Here is a 7,274-nt window from a genome sequence, read left to right as displayed (position 1 = left end):
GACAGACAATGCTCGATGCTCCTGCCGTGACCAGGGAGCCATGCTGGTTCCCTGGCCCTGGACTCATGGTGTCTGTGGAGTGCGCAGCAAGGAGTACAAAGGCTCCCTTCGTGCAATCCCTGGTGTTATCCCCTCTTAACACAGAAATATTTCTCAGCAGAGACACACAGAGGGTGTGAGTCCCAGTGCTGCCTTATGACTCTGAAAAGGGTACCAACCTAATTTCTGAAGGGTTTTGGGGGAGGAACATGTGCTCTTGCCCTTTGTGTGCCAAAGTGGCCAGGAGGGAGGGCCAAGGGAAAGGCATTGCCAACGTTGCTACCCAAAAATGTGCTCACAGAGCGGGAAGAAAAGGGAGGATTTATATTCCATATAAAATCTACTAAAGCTATGGGTTTCTCCCTCCCAGTATTCCCCATCACTTCTCATTTAAAGATGTGACTTCCTTTGTAGTCTTTTTTTCCCCAAGGGAGACAGCCTGACCCAGCCCACAGCCACAGACAGCTCTGATGATGTCAGGCTCTGCCAGGGCTGTGCTCCCAGATCTCAGCATCCTGCCTTAATATGCCTCCAGCAAGTGATTAGGAGAAATAGTCCAGCTCTAATTTATGTAGCAATGGCAGCGATCATTGCCCGCAAGAGCATGAAGCATTAAAAACAGGAAAAGCAAAACCCAGAAACGGTGGCAAGACACAGCAACTCATTTCAGGCATGAGTCCACCGTGCAGCAGCTTTTCCTGGGGAGGACTTCTGTGACCAGCCAAGAGACTTGCCATACCCACTTTCACCCTTTTATGTTCCTGCTTTATCTTGGCCACCAGTTGATTGTAGTACCAGTCAAGGCTTTCTCTCTGAATGGTGTCTCTGGGAGAGAGAGCTGTATTGTAAAAAGCCTGCTTCCCTGGCGGTCCAAGAGTGGCCTGGGAGAGCTCATCCCTGCTCCCAGCACCATCCTGGTTCTGCCTCCCCTGCAGTTTCCACCTGCTCTCAGTTTGTCAGCTTAAACTAAGACAGACTGGCGAGGCCCGAAGAAGACGAGTGGAGTCTCACTGCAGACCAGAGCAGAGGAGGTCCCAGGTGTCAGACAGAGAGAGGTGCTTGCAAGTGTAAGGGGCAGCATGGCAGAGGCTGCAAACTTAGACCTTACTGAGAGATGTGGCAGTGAACAGAGCCATTTATGAAGTATCTGGGTGAAGGAAATGGCATGTGAGAATTAGGAAGTATCAGGTATGGAGCAGGTTGTGAAAGTTTGCAGATATTGAGTCAAAAGTGTAAACAATAAGAAAAGTTGAAACAGAAAACATGGGAGCTCCTTCAAACTATGAAAGCATCTTATTCACCTCAAGTACTGTGTTCAGTGTTGGGCCCCTCACTACAAGAAAGACACTGAGGTGCTGGAGCGTGTCCAGAGAAGGGCAACGAAGCTCATGAAGGGTCTGGAGCACAAGTCTTACGAGGAGTGGCTGGGATTGTGTAGCCTGGAGAAGAGGAGGCTGAGGGGAGACCTTATCACTCTCTACAACTACCCAACAGGAGGTTGTGGTGAGGTGGGTGTTGATCTCTTCTTCCAAGCAACAAGCGATAGGACAAGAGGAAACAGCCTCAAATTGCTCCAGGGGAGGTTTGGGTTGGATATTAGGAGAAATTTCTTCACTGAAAGGGTGGTCAGACATTGGAACAGGCTCCCCAGACAGGTGGTGGAGTCACCATCCCTGGCGGCGTTCAAAAAGCATGTAGACATGGCACTTTAGGACATGGTCTAGTAGACATGGTGGTGTTGGGTTGACGGTTGGACTTGATGATCGTAGAGATCTTTTCCAACCTTAAAGATTCTATGATTCCATGATTCTGTTTTTCATACTAGTCACCTCTGTAGTTGCTCCTTTTTGAGCGAGAGAAGATGCTGCTCTGCTGCCCTCTGCAAAGGGAAGCAGAGCTTTTGCAAGCCAGGGAAGGCAGGGTGGTAGGTGTTGTACATTGCGCAACCTCTGGTGATCCACAGTCATGTCCTGCACCTGTATTTGATGAGGAAACCTGCTGGTTTGTGGCTGACTCCATAGTCCCTACAACAGAAGAGCCCCCAAGGACAGCACCAATCCTGTCATGAGGTCAGTCACTCCCCTGCTGCCTGCCCTAATGCTGGGTGAAGGCCACTTGAACTCGGGTTCAGGAATTGTGATGGTCCAGGAGTGACTTTGCACAAAACTCTGCTGCAGGATCCAGCAATCCCAAGGAGCTGAAGGGCCATGAAAAACTGCTGGAGATGGTAGGCACATCTGCAATGGGAGCGTAGTCTGCTTCTCCCAGAATGCCTCTGCTGATAGATAGAAGGCATGGAGAAAGCGATGTAAAGTCTTCAGGCAGTGGTCCCTCCCAGGGAAACCTTGAGTGAAGAACCTTACAGGATGAGAGAGACATTTCGTATGATTTTAGTGGAAAATGTCTTCCTTGGACTCATGGATTCTCACTGTTAGCTCTCCCAAATTCCTTTAAAGCTAGATCACACACTGACATCGAGAAGTAAAAACAAATGTCTTGGACTTGCCATGAGATAATGCTGATTGCTGTGCTGGAGCCTTCCAAGTCTTGATGCCCAAACAGATTCCGCCACAACACACCACTTCCAGCAGATAGTGGGCTTCTCACAGAGTTTCAAGTGAGCATTGTCTGGTGACAATTAGGCTATAACTCTCCAAATAAAAACAATTTCAAATATCTGTTTGCAATCTTATAAATAACCTACAGTCTTTTTAATTCTCCAGTACCTAGGCTGAAGCCTCTTTTTTATTTTATATTTTAGACTCTTGGAGGTTAAGGTTTACCTGTATTATAGCCACTTAGTGCTCATCAGTAAATGCCACTGTTTTCAGGTTTAAAACAGGAGGAACTCTTCAGTGAAAATAGCTGTGTTTTCGTTATCAGTTGTCGTGATGACTGTCTCTGGAGCAAGCTCATATTGTGTAACATTTTCACCTTTCAGCAAAGCAAAAGAGTCTCCCAAGAGAGTCAGCCTCCTCTCTGCTACGCTCCTCTGGCTCATCAAACACTTTTCATATGGTCACGGTGGAAACAGAAGTCTCCAGAAAAGGCAATTTTTAACATAATCCAATGAACCATTTGTTAAATGCCAAGTGCTTCCCAATTTTTGTACATTGCTACATGACTTTTTAGTTCAGTTGTTTTTTTAAAAATTAGTTTTGAGCAGGAGAACAACACAAATTAAAGTCTACTGTCATTATGTGCTAACAAAGGTTGCCTTGACTCTGCAAAAAGGTCAGAATCTACACAAGAAGAGAAAAGCACCAGCATGTATAAAGGTTTTCAACACAACAGTAATTATCTAACACAGCATACTGCAATGATGAGCGAATATTAAATGTGTGAAGTCTAATTCACCTTTCATGCTCACGTTAAACAAGAATTTGTCAATAAAACTCCAAAATTATTTACTGTAAGGTTACCAGTTCATGGTGGTTTATTTCCAAAAAGGTCATTTTAGTCCTGCTGCATGTAGAATGAAGGTTAGAGTGTGCTGGCCAGTAGGTGCGTTACTTGCTTTAGGATAGGGTAGTGATACAATGGTTAACCACAAAATCCTTATTCATTTAAATGCTGAAGATTACTCTCACTTCTGTACTTACATGCACTGAAATCTGTGGGTGTGCCTCAGGTACATCTTTGTTTAATATTTAGGAAACGTGGTGTGCACAGGAGAGAGGAAAGAGGATCAAAAGCTGAGCTCTGAGGAAGAAGTGCTGCAAAAACAAAGGGGGACAGAGAGAAAGACCAGTGCAGGTGGATTTGATGTGTTCCAGTTCGGTTTTCCTTGGTTTGGAGGGGAAGGAGGACTTGAGAAATAGTCAGCAATCACTGTAGGAAGGAATCTGTGTGCTTCTCCTGTGCTTATTTGGCAGCTGCTCCTGCCTTGCCAAAGACATTGGTATCAGGTCAGCAGCTGTCCAGACAGGTGTCCATGCACCATAGTTTCATAAAAGGCTGAAGCTATTGGTGGTCTGATATAGTCTCTCTGGTCAACCAGAAGCAACCACATGGGTACTAATTTTTGAAGGCTACCTTGGTATATCAGCTCTCCTCTGTCATACAGCACAGGGTGAGATACCTGCACCATCTACTTCTTTCCCCAAGCTCACTTGCACTAAAACATTACCTGCATACACTTCGCTGTATCCTTCCTGAGCTCCAACAAGACTTTCTAGGAACCCACATTGTCACCATGCTATTAACTACTTTAGGGTCCTCAAAGATTCCTTTCTTTCCCCCACAGGAATGCTCTGTCATATGTAGGAAGGCTGTTGATCATGCTTATATACAATAAACCCACGTCTAATCACACACCACTGTGCAGCACCATGACACCTGCACTGACTGATGCCTCACTCTGCATGAAAACCTGGGCATTTGTGCAATGTAGAGACTTCAGGTGGGGTTTTCTAGTCCTCAGTAGCATCCTTGTGCCCTTGCTTAGACACCAGGGACTTTTCTATCTTACCAGCTCAGACAGGACTTGTGCATATAAGCAAATTTCACTTTTGAAGATGATCAGTAAGAGTATGAATCATAATGCAGCCAGGAAGCCTGTCAGTCCAGCTCTGAACAAAAAGTTACTCTCTAGAAAAAGTTTCTTCAGAAGAGGCAGTTTCTCCAAAAGAAGGATAAAGCACTTTGGCATAAGAGGGTAAAAGAAAAGTCTTCCAACTACTTGAATATCACACTGGAAGATTATTTTTTTTAGTCAAACGCCACTTGGAGTAACTATGTGTGATTCCAAGAGCTCAAGAGGTCGAGTTACATGATCTAATGACTCTGCAATCCTCAAAGTCTGTGTGTGGATAAGTAAATGGGGAGGCATCTGGGGATTTTGGCTCTTCTCAGCTGAATGACTCCAAAGTCGAAACCGCAAAGAATTCCTGCCTCCACTTTCGGTATCTATAGCGTTTCCATCACCAGGACAGACAGTTTCTTCCCCACCAGATCATGTCACTGGCTTACACCAGTGGATTCACACACTGTCTGGTTAGTACGTGACTTGCAAACTAGAGTCCGTCCTTAAAAAAGGCATTTATGAGTCACCTGCCATTCAGCCGTGCTCTCAAAAAAACACAATTTGAAGACATAAGACAAGGTCATGAAGAAACACTCTTAAAACCCCTGAATCATTTCTCTGATGCTATCATTCTCAAGCAATCTGAAAATGTTGCACGCTCCTGGAGCAGCACAGCCTGGTTTAAACAGAGTGAGCACACTTGACTGTGGCTCAGGGTTATTTTATTTTCCTTCAGGATGACAACTTTGACCAGTACCTCTGGAAGCACGAGTCAGAACTCAGGGCAACGTGCCCAGCTTCCCACTGCTAGCTACCAGGCTGGAAAGCTTCACATGTTTTTCTACTGCAGGATCTGCTAAAAGCTGGAGATATTGGGGGGGGGGGGGGGGGGGGGGAGGAAAAAAAAACACCCTCACATGCCTGCAAACGTGCAATGTTGTTCCACCATTCTGAGAAATTCTTTTAGCTTTCCAATTGTTTTCATGTGGTGACATGTTAGAGCACATGTTTTTTGTACTTAGAGAAAAAAATTCCGTGAATTAATTTATTGCTGTCAGCTTCCCGAAAGCAAGTCTTAATCAGTTTTCCATGGCAGGCATTTAAAACTCTCCATGTTTCTAATAAGGTCTGCATAGCTTCAGATGAAAGAAAAAACATCCTTTAGGTATATAACTGTTTCTACACGCACTCCTTGAGGTCTACATAGCAAGATTTTTACTTTAAATTGATTGAATTAGGTAAGGATCAGGTGGCACTGCCATGCCTTAACACAATGTGATGCTGGTTGTGTTGGAGGTGATTCAATAGAGGCAATGAGCTAACATTATAATACTCACTCTCTAGTTCCTGTTGTTTTCATTAGGAGCCCAAATTTCCAAGGCACATTTATGATTCTAGTTATAAGACAGCTAAATTAAATTTGCACCTGCATGGGGGATCCAGGAAGACCAGCACTCTACTTACGTCCTGCTTTAAGTAGTGTTTTGAACACCTTAGTAGTTTATATTGATTTTGGGAAGAATCACACACATCTTTGATATTAATCAGAAATGAAGCCACTGCACACATGGTGGTTTACAGCGATCCTGCCAGGTCACAGCACGGATTCAGCCCTAACCATGGCCTCCTCGGGAACATGGTAAAGACACCAGCTTCAGCTCCCCATTCTGTTCCAAACATCCTAAGTGTGCTGGGTGCAGGACAGGGTGCAGGCCAAGCTAGAAGGCTCAAGCTTTTGCAGGGTATTGCGGAAAATGAACGTATTAAGCCAAAACATCTGCTTGCTTACGCTTGTTCACAGCATTGAGCCATGCAGAGAGCAGGGACTTGCAGCTATGTGTTATCCTCGTCCCTTTGCATCTTCCCCCTCCCCCCAAAATGTTCAACTGCTGTAAGAGTAAGTTGTAAACAAAACAGCCTCTGGCACAATTTTTGCTTTCATACCAGGATGTCCTCTGTGTGGCTGAATGAGCCTGGGTCAAGATACAACTCTGCTATGGAAAGTGAAGTCTGAGGCTGTTGAGGAAAAAGGATTTGTGAAAGGCAATGGATGTCAAGCCAGAAGGCTAACACCCCGGGAATAAGCTTTTCCCCACAGCACGAGGGAGCTGGGCCTGGCCAGCACCAAGTGGCTGAGACATGAGCAGCTCAGGGTTAAGCTCCGCCATGGTCAGACCGATGACCCTATGTTGCAGAACAATGAGGCAAGGGGGTGCTGTAATCCTGCCTTGGACAGGCTGGCACAGCGCGTGCTGCTTTAGCGGGCATTGCACACACTCACCTGAGAGCCCAGCAGGACCCAGTGCAGGCTAACAAAGCTATCCATGCTCACCTTGCCCTCCCACTGCTCCTTCTATTCACAGGTACTCGTATCATCAGATGTCGCAGCGAGAAAGCAGAAAACTGAACACTACCTTATTTCTCCTCCCCATAAAAATTCATCACTTCATAAGCCTCCCTTCATCCCCCCAATTCTTGTCAGGCTACATATACCTTCCCAGAAGATATAGGTGAGAAAAGAGGGTGGGAGGTATCAGTCATTCCTTCACATGGTTTGGCATTAGCATGTCACCAGCGTATCAGGAGACTCATCAGAGGCAGGAATAGCAGGTGACTCACAGGCAGTGTGTCTGTGCTTTTGAACATCCCTGGTTCAGGTAGCATATTCGCTCATCAGATTTATGTCTCATGCAAGTGAGATGGGGGATTT

This window comes from Balearica regulorum, chromosome Z, assembly GCF_011004875.1.
Source record: "Balearica regulorum gibbericeps isolate bBalReg1 chromosome Z, bBalReg1.pri, whole genome shotgun sequence".
Taxonomy (NCBI): Eukaryota; Metazoa; Chordata; class Aves; order Gruiformes; family Gruidae; genus Balearica; species Balearica regulorum.
This window is presented reverse-complemented; position numbering follows the sequence as displayed.